Source organism: Platichthys flesus, chromosome 10 (genome assembly GCF_949316205.1).
Source record: "Platichthys flesus chromosome 10, fPlaFle2.1, whole genome shotgun sequence".
Classification (NCBI taxonomy): Eukaryota; Metazoa; Chordata; class Actinopteri; order Pleuronectiformes; family Pleuronectidae; genus Platichthys; species Platichthys flesus.
Window position 1 is genome coordinate 24,372,126 of NC_084954.1, and position 13,995 is coordinate 24,386,120.

General features: G+C 46.0%; 7 non-coding genes and 1 pseudogene across 7 annotated transcripts; all 8 read right to left on the bottom strand.

Moving 5' to 3' along the window:
• Positions 1–145: 145 nt before the first annotated feature.
• LOC133963403 (U5 spliceosomal RNA) lies at positions 146–258 on the bottom strand. The gene has a single exon (XR_009922905.1). It is a non-coding gene; the product is annotated as a U5 spliceosomal RNA (small nuclear RNA).
• Positions 259–771: 513 nt separating this feature from the next.
• On the bottom strand, positions 772–951 carry LOC133963025 (U2 spliceosomal RNA; annotated as a pseudogene).
• A 5,166-nt stretch (positions 952–6,117) lies between these two features.
• LOC133963404 (U5 spliceosomal RNA) lies at positions 6,118–6,230 on the bottom strand. Its single transcript, XR_009922906.1, has one exon. It is a non-coding gene; the product is annotated as a U5 spliceosomal RNA (small nuclear RNA).
• A 513-nt stretch (positions 6,231–6,743) lies between these two features.
• Positions 6,744–6,935, bottom strand: LOC133962878 (U2 spliceosomal RNA). Its single transcript, XR_009922445.1, has one exon. It is a non-coding gene; the product is annotated as a U2 spliceosomal RNA (small nuclear RNA).
• A 180-nt stretch (positions 6,936–7,115) lies between these two features.
• LOC133963405 (U5 spliceosomal RNA) lies at positions 7,116–7,228 on the bottom strand. Its single transcript, XR_009922907.1, has one exon. It is a non-coding gene; the product is annotated as a U5 spliceosomal RNA (small nuclear RNA).
• Positions 7,229–7,741: 513 nt separating this feature from the next.
• LOC133962712 (U2 spliceosomal RNA) lies at positions 7,742–7,933 on the bottom strand. The gene has a single exon (XR_009922288.1). It is a non-coding gene; the product is annotated as a U2 spliceosomal RNA (small nuclear RNA).
• Positions 7,934–8,113: 180 nt separating this feature from the next.
• Positions 8,114–8,226, bottom strand: LOC133963406 (U5 spliceosomal RNA). Its single transcript, XR_009922908.1, has one exon. It is a non-coding gene; the product is annotated as a U5 spliceosomal RNA (small nuclear RNA).
• Positions 8,227–8,739: 513 nt separating this feature from the next.
• Positions 8,740–8,930, bottom strand: LOC133962988 (U2 spliceosomal RNA). The gene has a single exon (XR_009922548.1). It is a non-coding gene; the product is annotated as a U2 spliceosomal RNA (small nuclear RNA).
• Positions 8,931–13,995: the final 5,065 nt, after the last annotated feature.

The following is a 13,995-nucleotide window of genomic DNA, read 5'->3' on the forward strand; positions in this document are numbered from 1 at the left end:
GGCACAAATCTCCCTTGCTGTGGTACCCCGTTTGTAGGTGTGCATAACAATGGCTGCTGTTCATCACCTCCGCCCAAGCTCTCCTTTGTGGACACTTGATTTCTGACCTAGACAGCTCTTTGACTTTTCACAATTTCATAAGGCTCAGCCATACAGCAAAGCCTGCCAAAAATAGATTCAACTCATGTTTGTTCCTCTCCACGGAAGTCTTTAGTAAAAGGCGAAAGACTTGTGCGTTATGAAGAGAAACCAGAGTCAACATGGCCCTCTGCTCGAGAACAGCGGTGGAGACTCTCGGTCACAGTCACCACCTTCGCGGTGGGCCTCTCTTTGCTTTCCGCATGTCAGATTCTAGTATACAACATTCCCACCACGCCCCCATCTGCCAACACAAATTATACAAGGCTTTATTTGCTCCTGCCCTGACTAGTGATTGGCTTTTAAGCCTTTTTAAGCGATACATCCCTGAACCACTTACATTGGGTCCAAAAGCGGACTCTGCTTTCTCACCAAGTCTCCCAGGAGATGTTGAGTGAAAACACGTTTCAGTTTTTGACAAATGCTTCTGATTCTATTTGGAATCCAGTTGATGCTCATTGTGACCCCGTGCAGAGTCATGCATAATCACTTCACAAGGCAGTGAGTCATAAGAGCAGTTTTGCACACTTGTCAAACTCTGCCAGGCCATTCCCTCAGTTTCATTGACCCAGTGTAGAATTCACCTTGAAACCTCCACAATTGTTAGAGTGTTTGCTTTTCTACAAGGTAAGAACAGAGTGCACCGTTCCCAGCGGCACTGCAATGCTAGGTCGATGCGTGGAGAGAAGGGAGCAAGCTCCAAATTTCTGCTCCTCTTGCCAAAAATCTGCTTAATATGTAGTCCTCATATAGAGGACATATCAGATATTAAACTGATAAGAACAGATTTTTTTTTTTTTTTTTGGAATTTTTTTTTATTTAATTCACTCATGAGCAGTACAATACTTTACATTACAAAGATCATCATCTCTCCACATCTTAAGACCTCCAGAATTCTATCGGACTAAAAGAAAATAAGAGGAGGTACAATAAAAGACTCTTTCATGAGTTCAGTCTACAGATTGTCAAAAATAATTTTCCATCGATCTTTAATTGAGTCGATGCCCCATTTGCTCGCCTCCAATTTAAGTTTTCGCCGCATAATGTCTTCAATACTGTGTGTAGTGTTTTCTATCGACCACTTTTCCGTCTCATTTATTATACTACCTCTTACCTCCCATAACTTAGCCTTCACAATTGATGTAAGTTCTAAGGCTTTGCACACACCTTTGTCCCCCTCTAAACTAAAATCCATGAACAGAACTTTTTCCCAATTCACCTCTTTTAGAAACCCGAATCTTTGGCCCAATTTCTTCCACAATTGTTTTGCAAAGGGACATTCAAATAATGCATGTTCCACGGTTTCTACCCCATTGCATCCACGTCTTGGGCATATCCTATTTAATGTTAAATCATGATTAAATAGAGTATTCCTCACAGGTAATTTCCTATGAAGCACCAACCAATTAAAATCTCTTAATCTGTTTTCTAGACTCTTGCATTGGGTTCTTCTCCACACGTCACTATGAACATGCAAACCATCTTTAGGGTCAAACTTAGCAATCAACGTTTCATACAGCTTTTTGTGATTAACTACTGAATCTCTTTTCCAACACTCCTTGTATTTCTTTGCCCAACTTATCATTTTTTTATAATGATCTGGCATGACCTCTGCTTTCGGAAAACTGTTTTCCCATTTCGCCACAAGAGGTCTCAGATGGATAGAGAGCCAGAATTTAATCAATGGTTGGCATTTGTGTTCAGGTGGGTTTAACATTATTCTACATGTATTTGAAAAAAACAAAACTTTGAACTTCAAACCTAAATTTGGCATGTCCCTACCACCTCTTTCGACCGGCTGATACATTGTAGCTCTTTTAATGTATTCATACCCTCCCCATATGAACTGAAACAGAGATTTTTGAAGTTTTAAACAAACTAAAGCCGGCATGGGGAAAATATAAGCCACATGAAGTAATGTCGGCAATAAATCAGATTTAATAACCAAAATCTTACCACTAATGGACAGCCTTCTTAATTTCCACATATTTAGTTTTTTCAGCACTTTTCCCAATTTTGTCTCCCAATTAGTTTCTCCATCATTGTTATTTCCAAAGGATATTCCCAGTAAAGTCATTGGCCCCGCACACAGAGAGAACCCTAAAGGGTTATCAACTCTGTCCTTCCACTTTCCAAAGTATTTGATTTGGGATTTTCCTGTATTGACTCTAGAACCAGAAGCAACTGAGAATGTGTCGATGACCTGCATAGCTTCGCGCAGACAGAAATCATCTTTTAAATACAGTACAGTGTCATCTGCATACTGGGATATGGTCAAGGATTCACCACCAGGCAGCTGTATACCCTTGATGTTAACATTTTTCCTGATTGCACATGCCAGCGTTTCAATGAATAGCACATACAAGGGGGCTGATGCTGGACATCCCTGTCTGACCCCTCTGGTTTGTTTAAAGAATTCACCAAGGTTGCCATTAACATTAACACTGCTTCCGACTTCTGTGTATAAAATCCTCAACCAACTCCTGAATCTAGCACCGAAGCCAAATTTCTTTAGTGTCCTAAACAAAAAATTGTGATCAACTCTGTCAAAGGCTTTTTCCTGGTCAAGACTGAGGACAATTAGTGGTATATTTCTGTCCTGAGAATAAGATAGTATATCTCTATGCATTTGTAAATTCCAGTTTAGTTGCCTGCCAGGTACTGCACATGTCTGATCTGAGCCGATGATTAAGGGTAGAGCTGACACCAAACGGTTTGTCAAAACCTTACTAAAAATCTTATAATCTGTACAAAGCATTGTTAGAGGCCTGTAGTTTGATATTTTGTTGACATCACCTTTTTTAAACAGCAGGGATATCACCCCTTTTCTCATGGATTCCCCCATAATCCCAGATGTACATATATAAGTGAACAACTCTAACAGCCATGACCCAATGTCTTCCCAAAATATTATATAAAATTCTTTTGTGATCCCATCTATTCCTGGCACCTTGCCCTTTTTCAAAGACATGGTTGCCCTCAGGATTTCTTCTAAAGTAAAATCTTTATCTAGCTCTGTTCTCAGATCTTCAGGTATGAATCTGTCTATATTGTCTAACAATGTTGCACCTTTCATGTAGTCAACCTTTTCTGCTTTAAAAAACGTAGAAAAATGATTAGAGATAACTTGAGCAATCCCATCAGGATCGTTAATCTCCTCACCTGTTTCATTTAAAACGGAAACTATGCTCCTCCTCTTTGCCTGTGCTTTGGACTGTCTAAAGAAGTAGGGAGAACACTTTTCGTCACTCTCCCACTTCTCTCTAAGACACCGGAATTTATAGGCCTCTGCTCTGTTGTGAAAAAATAACCTCTGTTTATCTTGCAAATGTTTCAGCAAGTCCTTATCAATTTGTCCACCTGCATTTCTCTGTTCCATTAATTTATTTATGGCTTTTTGCAGTCGGTAGTATAATTTAAATTCCTCTTTCCTTGATTCTTTTGAGTAATTCTGTGTGTAGTATCTAATACGCAGCTTTGTGCTTTCCCACCATTCACAGACATTTTCATAAAATACTCTCATATGAAAGCAATCTTTTAGAAAACACTTTAATGCTACCCTAAACTGCTGGAGCTCTAGAATATTGTTGTTTAATTTCCAATACCCTTTACCATTTTTGATCATCATTGAGGTTAGTTTTACTGAGAGCATGTTGTGATCTGTGTAAAAAACTGGTGATACTTTCGCCCCTGTCACCTGAAATTCTACCGGACAAAATATATAGTCTATCCTACTCTTCGCCCCTCTACTATTTGACCATGTGAAGCCAAGATCGTCTGGGTTAGCTTTTTTATATGAATCCACCAAATTATACTTTGTAACAATATTTATTAAACTGGCCTCGGCCTTGCTGCCCTCACTTTGGGAATTGAAGTCTCCTCCAATTACCACATGGCGGTTGGTCATGAAAGCAGTGTCAAGACTAAGAAAAAGCTCCCTTCTCTCCTTTGGAGAAGAGTGGGCATATATGTTAATAACTCTTAACCCCTTTCCCTTCCAGTCAATATCTGTTACCAAAACCCTCCCCTGTACCACTGAAAAACTGCCAACCACTTGGACTTCATTATTCCCACATAGTGTTCCCACCCCAGATGAATGGACCCCCCCAATGCTCCACCTAGATTCACCTTTGGTCCACTCTTTTGAGAATAGGTTCACGTCGTCTTCATTTTTCAAGTGGACCTCTTGCAAAAGGCATAAAGAAAAGTTGATTGAACATAAATGAGAAAAGACCACTTCCCTTTTGGCCTTGTTCCTCAAACCTCTAACATTTATGGAAACTATATGTAATGAGGACATTCTGGTAAATGAGGAATGAGACAAAAAACAAAACAAACAAACAAACCATCAAAGACGAGACACTGTGTTTTCTCTAATTTTCAACTTCACAGTCAAATTCAATGCCTTCCCTATGTGTCTTTTCCTCGGGCACCGCGTGCCCTGAGTTGGGGGTATTACCCTCTGGAAGCAATGAGCATTGCTCTGAAACCAAATCCCTGTCAGAGTTGTTCGGAGCCAGGGACTCCACCAGGACACACCCGGACGGGGGCATGCTGCCGTCAGAGTCTGTCACCTTAGTCTGCACTGGAATTTGTCCATGTTCTCCACCCTCCAGCCCATCCACCCTGGCAGCAGCCTTCACATCCTGATCGCTGTTCACCTGCAGCCCCTCCATCTCCCCTTCCTCCTGCGACTCCTCCACAACCTCAGAAAGAACACTGAACACGCTATCCACTCCCAGGGGCACAGCGCTTGTCTCGATCCTCCTTTTTTTCCCCTTGCCTCCCCTGCTTTCCACTGTGGTCCACTCAGGAACAGGTTGGCTCTCCTCTGAGGTTGTAGTCTCCTCCCCCTTCTTCTTCTCTGGGGGAGGTGCTCGTTCAGGTGGATCAACCACATTTGCCTCAATCTCATTGTCCACAAACATTTGATCAATTACCTCGTTAATTGCTCTCAGGGAGGAGGCATCAGGATCTTCGCACATTGGTCGCCTTACAATGCTTGCATAGGAGGAGCGGACCTCAGGGCAGTGCTTAAATAAATGTCCTTCAGACCCACAAATATTGCATTTTCTGGAACGGTCACAAGTCCCCATTTTGTGTCCTAGACCCTTGCAATTTCTGCACCTCACCTGCGTGCAGGATTCTGCCGTGTGACCAAAGTCTGTGCATTTTCTGCAGTAAATAGGCTGGCCCGAGTAGTACAGATATCCTCTATTTGTGCCTATGGTGAAGGAGGCAGGGGGGTGGTGGTAGCCATCGTGACCATCTGGGTCATCCTTCAGCCGCACACGACATTGTCTTTTTCCAGTCCAAACGTCAAGAGAGTCCCTGATTTCCCTCATGCTCGAAATCACTGTCACATGCTTAGAAAGGAAGTATCTGGTTGCTTCTTCAGTTACCCAGGGATTATAGTTATGAATTGTGATAACACGCTCACCAGTTCGGCAAAGGCTTTGAATCTGGTACTCCCTCAGTGGTCCATCAGCCAAACGATCAGCCAACCTTTTCGTTTCCTCCATCTTGGTGAGATTATAGAACGTAACATCAAAAAAACGGTCGGTGGCATTTCTCTGCAAGCAGAGGAGGTCATCTATCTTGAGGGACAAGGCTCCAAAAAGAATATTAACTCCAAATTCTCTCCTATCCAAAAAAACTTCAGTACTCTTCCAAATGAATCTCAAAGTATTTTTCAGCACGGGAAGTCCCTGCTGTGAAACTGTTGCTGACGTCATTATGACAATCCACGTCCGCAAACCCTTCTCACCTGGCTAGATCTTAGCCAAAAGGCCGAGAAGCGATAATCCACAAGTGTTGGATGTCCAAGCTAACCTCTTGGCACAAATCTCCCTTGCTGTGGTACCCCGTTTGTAGGTGTGCATGACAATGGCTGCTCATCACCTCCGCCCAAGCTCTCCTTTGTGGACACCTGATTGCTGACCTAGACAGCTCTTTGACTTTTCACAATTTCATAAGGCTCAGCCATACAGCAAAGCCTGCCAAAAATAGATTCAACTCATGTTTGTTCCTCTCCACGGAAGTCTTTAGTAAAAGGCGAAAGACTTGTGCGTTATGAAGAGAAACCAGAGTCAGCATGGCCCTCTGCTCGAGAGCAGCGGTGGAGCCTCTCGGTCACAGTCACCACCTTCGCGGTGGGCCTCTCTTTGCTTTCCGCATGTCAGATTCTATTATACAACATTCCCACCACGCCCCCATCTGCCAACACAAATTATACAAGGCTTTATTTGCTCCTGCCCTGACTAATGATTGGCTTTTAAGCCTTTTTAAGCAATACATCCCTGAACCACTTACATTGGGTCCAAAAGCGGACTCTGCTTTCTCACCAAGTCTCCCAGGAGATGTTGAGTGAAAACACGTTTCAGTTTTTGACAAATGCTTCTGATTCTATTTGGAATCCAGTTGATGCTCATTGTGACCCCGTGCAGATTCATGCATAATCGCTTCACAAGGCAGTGAGTCATCAGAGCAGTTTTGCACACTTGTCAAACTCTGCCAGGCCATTCCCTCAGTTTCATTGACCCAGTGTACAATTCACCTTGAAACCTCCACAATTGTTTGAGTGATTGCTTTTCTACAAGGTAAGAACAGAGTGCACCGTTCCCAGCGGCACTGCAATGCTAGGTCGATGCGTGGAGAGAAGGGAGAAAGCTCCAAATTTCTGCTCCTCTTGCCAAAAATCTGCTTAATATGTAGTCCTCATATAGAGGACATATCAGATATTAAACTGATAAGAACAGATACTACACTTGATCTTAGCCAAAAGGCTGAGAAGCGATAATCCACAAGTGTTGGATGTCCAAGCTAACCTCTTGGCACAAATCTCCCTTGCTGTGGTACCCCGTTTGTAGGTGTGCACAACAATGGCTGCTGCTCATCACCTCCGCCCAAGCTCTCCTTTGTGGACACTTGATTTCTGACCTAGACAGCTCTTTGACTTTTTACAATTTCATAAGGCTCAGCCATACAGCAAAGCCTGCCAAAAATAGATTCAACTCATGTTTGTTCCTCTCCACGGAAGTCTTTAGTAAAAGGCGAAAGACTTGTGCGTTATGAAGAGAAACCAGAGTCAGCATGGCCCTCTGCTCGAGAGCAGCGGTGGAGCCTCTCGGTCACAGTCACCACCTTCGCGGTGGGCCTCTCTTTGCTTTCCGCATGTCAGATTCTAGTATACAACATTCCCACCACGCCCCCATCTGCCAACACAAATTATACAAGGCTTTATTTGCTCCTGCCCTGACTAGTGATTGGCTTTTAAGCCTTTTTAAGCGATACATCCCTGAACCACTTACATTGGGTCCAAAAGCGGACTCTGCTTTCTAACCAAGTCTCCCAGGAGATGTTGAGTGAATAAACGTTTCAGTTTTTAACAAACGCTTCTGATTCTATTTGGAATCTAGTTGATGCTTATTGTGACCCCGTGCAGAGTCATGCATGATCGCTTTACAAGGCAGTGAGTCATCAGAGCAGTTTTGCACACTTGTCAAAGTCTGCCAGGCCATTCCCTCAGTTTCATTGACCCAGTGTCGAATTCACCTTGAAACCTCCACAATTGTTTGAGTGTTTGCTTTTCTACAAGGTAAGAACAGAGTGCACCGTTCCCAGCGGCACTGCAATGCTAGGTCGATGCGTGGAGAGAAGGGAGCAAGCTCCAAATTTCTGCTCCTCTTGCCAAATATCTGCTTAATATGTAGTCCTCATATAGAGGACATATCAGATATTAAACTGATAAGAACAGATACTACACTTGATCTTAGCCAAAAGGCCGAGAAGCGATAATCCACAAGTGTTGGATGTCCACGCTAACCTCTTGGCACAAATTTCCCTTGCTGTGGTACCCCGTTTGTAGGTGTGCATAACAATGGCTGCTGTTCATCACCTCCGCCCAAGCTCTCCTTTGTGGACACTTGATTTCTGACCTAGACAGCTCTTTGACTTTTCACAATTTCATAAGGCTCAGCCATACAGCAAAGCCTGCCAAAAATAGATTCAACTCATGTTTGTTCCTCTCCACGGAAGTCTTTAGTAAAAGGCGAAAGACTTGTGCGTTATGAAGAGAAACCAGAGTCAGCATGGCCCTCTGCTCGAGAACAGCGGTGGAGCCTCTCGGTCACAGTCACCACCTTCGCGGTGGGCCTCTCTTTGCTTTCCGCATGTCAGATTCTAGTATACAACATTCCCACCACGCCCCCATCTGCCAACACAAATTATACAAGGCTTTATTTGCTCCTGCCCTGACTAGTGATTGGCTTTTAAGCCTTTTTAAGCGATACATCCCTGAACCACTTACATTGGGTCCAAAAGCGGACTCTGCTTTCTCACCAAGTCTCCCAGGAGATGTTGAGTGAAAACACGTTTCAGTTTTTGACAAATGCTTCTGATTCTATTTGGAATCCAGTTGATGCTCATTGTGACCCCGTGCAGAGTCATGCATAATCACTTCACAAGGCAGTGAGTCATAAGAGCAGTTTTGCACACTTGTCAAACTCTGCCAGGCCATTCCCTCAGTTTCATTGACCCAGTGTAGAATTCACCTTGAAACCTCCACAATTGTTTGAGTGTTTGCTTTTCTACAAGGTAAGAACAGAGTGCACCGTTCCCAGCGGCACTGCAATGCTAGGTCGATGCGTGGAGAGAAGGGAGCAAGCTCCAAATTTCTGCTCCTCTTGCCAAAAATCTGCTTAATATGTAGTCCTCATATAGAGGACATATCAGATATTAAACTGATAAGAACAGATTTTTTTTTTTTTTTTTTTTTTATTACAAAAAACTTTCATCAGTTCAGTACAAATCAAGACAAATCAATACAAATCAATTATCATGTATGACCATCCCTAATACAATTTTCGGCCACGACTGTGAGCCTTTACAGTCATAAATATTCGTTTTTCATATCCTACCCGGTCCATATTGCAGTAACAAAGGTGAAAACAATAAAAGAAAACAAAAAACAGCCCAAAGAACTCCATTTGACCTCACACTCAGTTCACCATATCCACCCAAACCCTCCCTTCCACCTTTCTAGGGCTGCATGCTTCCCCCACTTCTCTATATCCCTTTTGATTTTCCCTTTTACATCAGCTTCCACCCTCCTCATGATCCCTTCCACACTGCTGTCTTTATTTCTCTTTACCAGATCTTGCCTGGCCGACCACATTATCCTCTTTGTAGTGCTTATGATATACCACATTGGGAAATTTCCTGAGCCTAAACCTCTTTCAACCTTATCCCAGGTCAAATTAAATCCTCGGACCACCTGCCCTAGCCGTTCCCCCACTTTACCCCATACTATCTTTGCAATTGGACAGTCCCACATGACATGCCTGACCGTTTCCTCCCCCGGACAGGTTGGCCGAGGGCACACAGGGGATCTTGCCAACCCATGCCGGTACATGGTTTCCCGCACTGGCAGGCATTTGTGCAGGCATAACCAATTGATGTCTTTTAGCTCATTGTCAAGCCCCCCTGGCTGAATCCCCCTCCAAATCTCTTTCGGGGTCCCCACCACCGAAGGTGCGACCACTCCCTTGCTGACCTCTCTGTAGAGGGCTCTGTGATCTATTTTTATTTCTCTGTTTGAGGCTTCAGGATGAGCCTGCAACCACCTGGCTGCATGGTTGTAATGCCATGGCTGCTGCTCCACCCTGGGTGCCAAATTGTTCCAGACAATCAACCCCCTAGCTTGGTACGCGAAATAGAGTCGTAAGAAGTAGCCTGAGGGGTGCTCTATCGGAAATGATAGTTCCCTACACAAGGAAGAAACAAAAATGCAGTCCAGCTTCAGCGGGAGGTGTGGCACATCCCTCCCTCCTGCTTCGATACCAGCCAGCATGCGAGTCCTAGCCACATATTCGTACCTCCCACCCCATATGAAATGGAACACGAGGCGCATGAGAAGTCTCCTCATGCTGACTGGCAGTGGATATATGTATGCCAAATATAGGAGGGATGGCAGAATGTCTACCTTCAGTACAAGTACCTTCCCTATAAAGGTCAGGCACCTGCTCTTCCAGAGTGCAAGCCTCTTCTGGACTGCTGTAATTCGCCTGGTCCAGTTGATCGAGGCACTGTTGGCTGCCTCAAAGCTGACCCCTAGTATCTTCAGGTGACCTGTGCATAGCGACAGCCCTCCCGGTACATCTGTCCTTTCTTTCCACCTCCCAAAGAACTTGACAGAGGACTTGGCGTGATTCAGTCTTGCTCCAGACACCCGACCAAAGTCCTGAAAAATCTCTAAGGATCGGATCAGGCTCTCATCACTGTCCAGCAGCAGTGTGGTGTCGTCTGCATACTGTGACAGCTTGACCCGCAGGCCTCTGCTGCCGGGAACCAGGAAACCTTTCACCCCTGGGTCAGCCCTAATAGCTGCCGCCAGTGGCTCTATGTAAAGGATGTAGAGCAGCGGTGAGAGTGGGCAGCCCTGTCTTACCCCTGAGTGCAACCTGAAAACTTCCCCTAAGTGACCGTTGACTGCCACTGTGCTCCCCACACCTGTGTATAATGTGCGCAACCATCCGACAAAACCCTTGTTAAAGCCTAACCTTTCCAATACCCTAAACATAAAGCCCCAGTGAACCCTGTCAAAGGCCTTTGCCTGGTCGAGGCCCACCACCATAAATGGCAGGTGTCTGTCTTCCGCCCAAGCGACAGCGTCTCGTATGAGCTGGAGATTCCATCTAACAGAGCGCCCCGCCACCCCACACGTTTGGTCCACATGGACCACGTGTGGAAGCGCTGTGCCCAGACGATCCGCTAGGACCTTTGCCAGGAGTTTCTAGTCAACACACAACATTGTCAGTGGCCGCCAGTTTCCGAGGTCGGTGCCATCCCCCTTTTTAAACAGAAGGGAGATCACCCCTGTAGCCATAGTCCCTCCCATTGCACCTGTGAGAAGCACTGTGGACAACACCTCCAACACTACCGGTCCAAGAATCTCCCAGAACTTGAGATAAAACTCCACCGGCAGTCCGTCGATGCCAGGCACCTTCCGCTTGTTCATTTTACCAAGGGCTCCCTCGAGCTCTTTGAGTGTGAGCGGGGCCTCCAAAGCCTGCGCTATGTCCGACGGCACCTGCTTGGTCAGTAAGTTCAGGAAGTATTCCCCTCCCCCTACATCTACCTCTTTCTCCTGGAAACTTGTGCGGTAGTGGTCAGTAGCAGCCCCCACCATCTCAGCTGCCTCCGACACTACCACACCCTGCTTGTCCCTGATCCCGGTCTGTACCTGTCTTTTCCTGTCTGCCCGTATTGAGCTGAAGAAAGCAGCAGAACATGTCTCATGCTTCTCCAAGTCATTTCGTTGCACCAGGAACAGGTAAGCCCGGGCCCTACCCTCAAAGACCTCCCTGAGCTTTGCTTTTAGGGAGTCACAAGCCCACTGATTTACTGTGCCAGTGCTGTTTCCTTTGCTGTATTCAAGCTCGAGGAGGTGCTGTAAGCGAAACACCTCTCTCTTTGCCAACCTCACCTTCTTTTTAGAAAAACTGTCGCAAAACATTTTCATGCGTTTCTTGGCTACTTCCCACCACTCCATCACTCCAGTACACAATGGTCTTAGTCCTAAAAGTTTTTTGAAAAACAGTTTAAAACTTTGTTTGAACATGTCCTCCTCTAGTATGCTTATATTTAAGCGCCAGTACCCACGCCCAAAAACAGGCAGGCACAGGCGCACCTCAAACAGCAGCCCATCATGGTCAGAGAAAAACACAGGGAGCAGTCGACCTGACACCAATATCATAGACTTTGAGGCAAACACGTAGTCAAGACGTCTATACGTTCCGCGTGAATTACGCCATGTGGGACCGTCTGCCAGTGGCCTAACCATCCTCCCCCCATCTACTAACCCGTGTCTAGCCATGAGGTGGGAGATATAAATATCGCTGATGTCCCCCCCCTTGCCTAACTGCACATTGAAATCCCCACCTACAATTACCTGCCTATTGGTGGTCAGGTGTGTCTCTACTAAACCAAACATTTTTTGTCTTTCCCTCTGAGTTTGTGGTCCATACACCACAACAACCCTCAGCTTGTTGGTCCCCCATGTGATGTCAGCACCCAGTATCCTCCCTTGGACAATTGTGAACACATCCTCCACCCTTATCTCTTTAACCCCAAACAATATCCCTACACCTGTAGAGTGGACCCCTCCCACACTCCAGATTGAATCCCCTTTCGTCCACTCCCTTGAGAATTTCGCTACATCCCCTATGTCCCTTAGATGAACCTCCTGCAATAAACAAATATCAACATGCAGATGGTCCACAAAATCATAAACAACCCTTCTTTTAAACGTGTCCCTCATTCCTCTTACATTTAATGAAAGCATCTTTACTACAGCCATTATAATTTGTATTTTTAAAGTGTTTACAGCCACACAAACCCCCCCCCCCCCCCCCCAAATACAACCTCCCTACTGCGAGAAGAAGTCCTCCCTCTCCATCTCGTCCGCCCAGGAAAAGGGCACTGGATTTGGCGATGTTGATGGCCTGTTGGGTCCCTCATATGCATCTTCTCCCATAGGGGATAGTATATTGAGCAGGTCTGGAGGTAAATCCAGCTCCAGCCCACAACCTACATTTGGCAGCTCACATGGATCTCCTCCGATATGCTCAATAGCTTCCCCACCCTTACCTAGCCCTATGTTACCCCCATCCTGCTCCTGATGTCCTCCCTCCTCTGCAGCCCTTCTTTGCTGCTCTACCCCACTAACCATCCCACCATCAACTCCCTTCTCTTGGTCCTGTCCCTCGGCCCCGTTGCTTTCCCCCTTTGACTTTTTACTATGGCCCTCCTCCTTACTCTCTCCGCTTCTAATTGCTTTCCCCCCTCCGAAAACCTGTGATCCTTTCCGTGCCCCCTTCTTGATCTTGGAGGTGGCTGGATCTGGTCTGATGGGAGGAAATTCTCCCCCTGCGTGGTCACAGGTCACCTGGGCTTCGGTATCCCGGGTGGCACTGCCTTTTGTTCCTTTCTCCAGGGGGACTTCCTCTGTTCCAATCTCAGAAAGATCCGTAGCTGGCGCCGCCAGTACCGGTGTGCATGAGCCATTCTCTGCAGGCAAGGGTCCCTTTCCTGGATGCTTTGCTTTTTCTGGTTCTCCATTGGACTTGGCCACTTCCGCAAAGGTCCTCCTTCTGCTTGGACAGTTGCGGTAAAGGTGGCCCATTTCACCACATCCATGACAGGCCTTGGGCCCTGTGCACTCTTTAGCCTCATGGCCCCCTTGGCCACAGGTACGGCAGCCGGCTCTGGAACAGCCTGCCTCTGTATGGCCTGACTGCCTGCAACGCCTACAGAAAGCTGGTTGCCGGGCCTAAAACAGGTAACCGCGGTCCCCACCAAGGCTGAAAAGAGCAGGTGGATGCTTCAGTCCTCCATGTCCTTCTGCGTCAGGGTTCAGCAGCACTTGGAACTGCCTTCTTCCTGTCCAGAATCCCCTCATGTCTTTTACGTACCTAGCACTAGTCACAACCTCTCCGTGCTGTCCCAAAAAAGCCACTAGTGCTAGGTCGGTGACGAAGGGGTTGTAGGTATGCACCGTGATAGTTCTGAAATTTGGTCTGTCCAGGTTCAAAATCTTGTAACCGGCTATGAATCTTGTCCCAGCCTCCTTTCTACAGGCTTCAGCCACTCTTGAATACATATCTTCACTGACCAGGGTAACGTCAAAGGCTTTTTCTGGCTGGTTCCACTGGATGCAGTATACATCTTCTACCTTCAGCCTCAGTTGTTCCAAGATGACATTTTTGCAGAACCAGTCTCTCGAAATCAGATGTTCCTCCACCGGCTCAGCCTGAAGGCGTATCCGGAACCTCACGCCGACCTTTGGGCTCGTCTGTT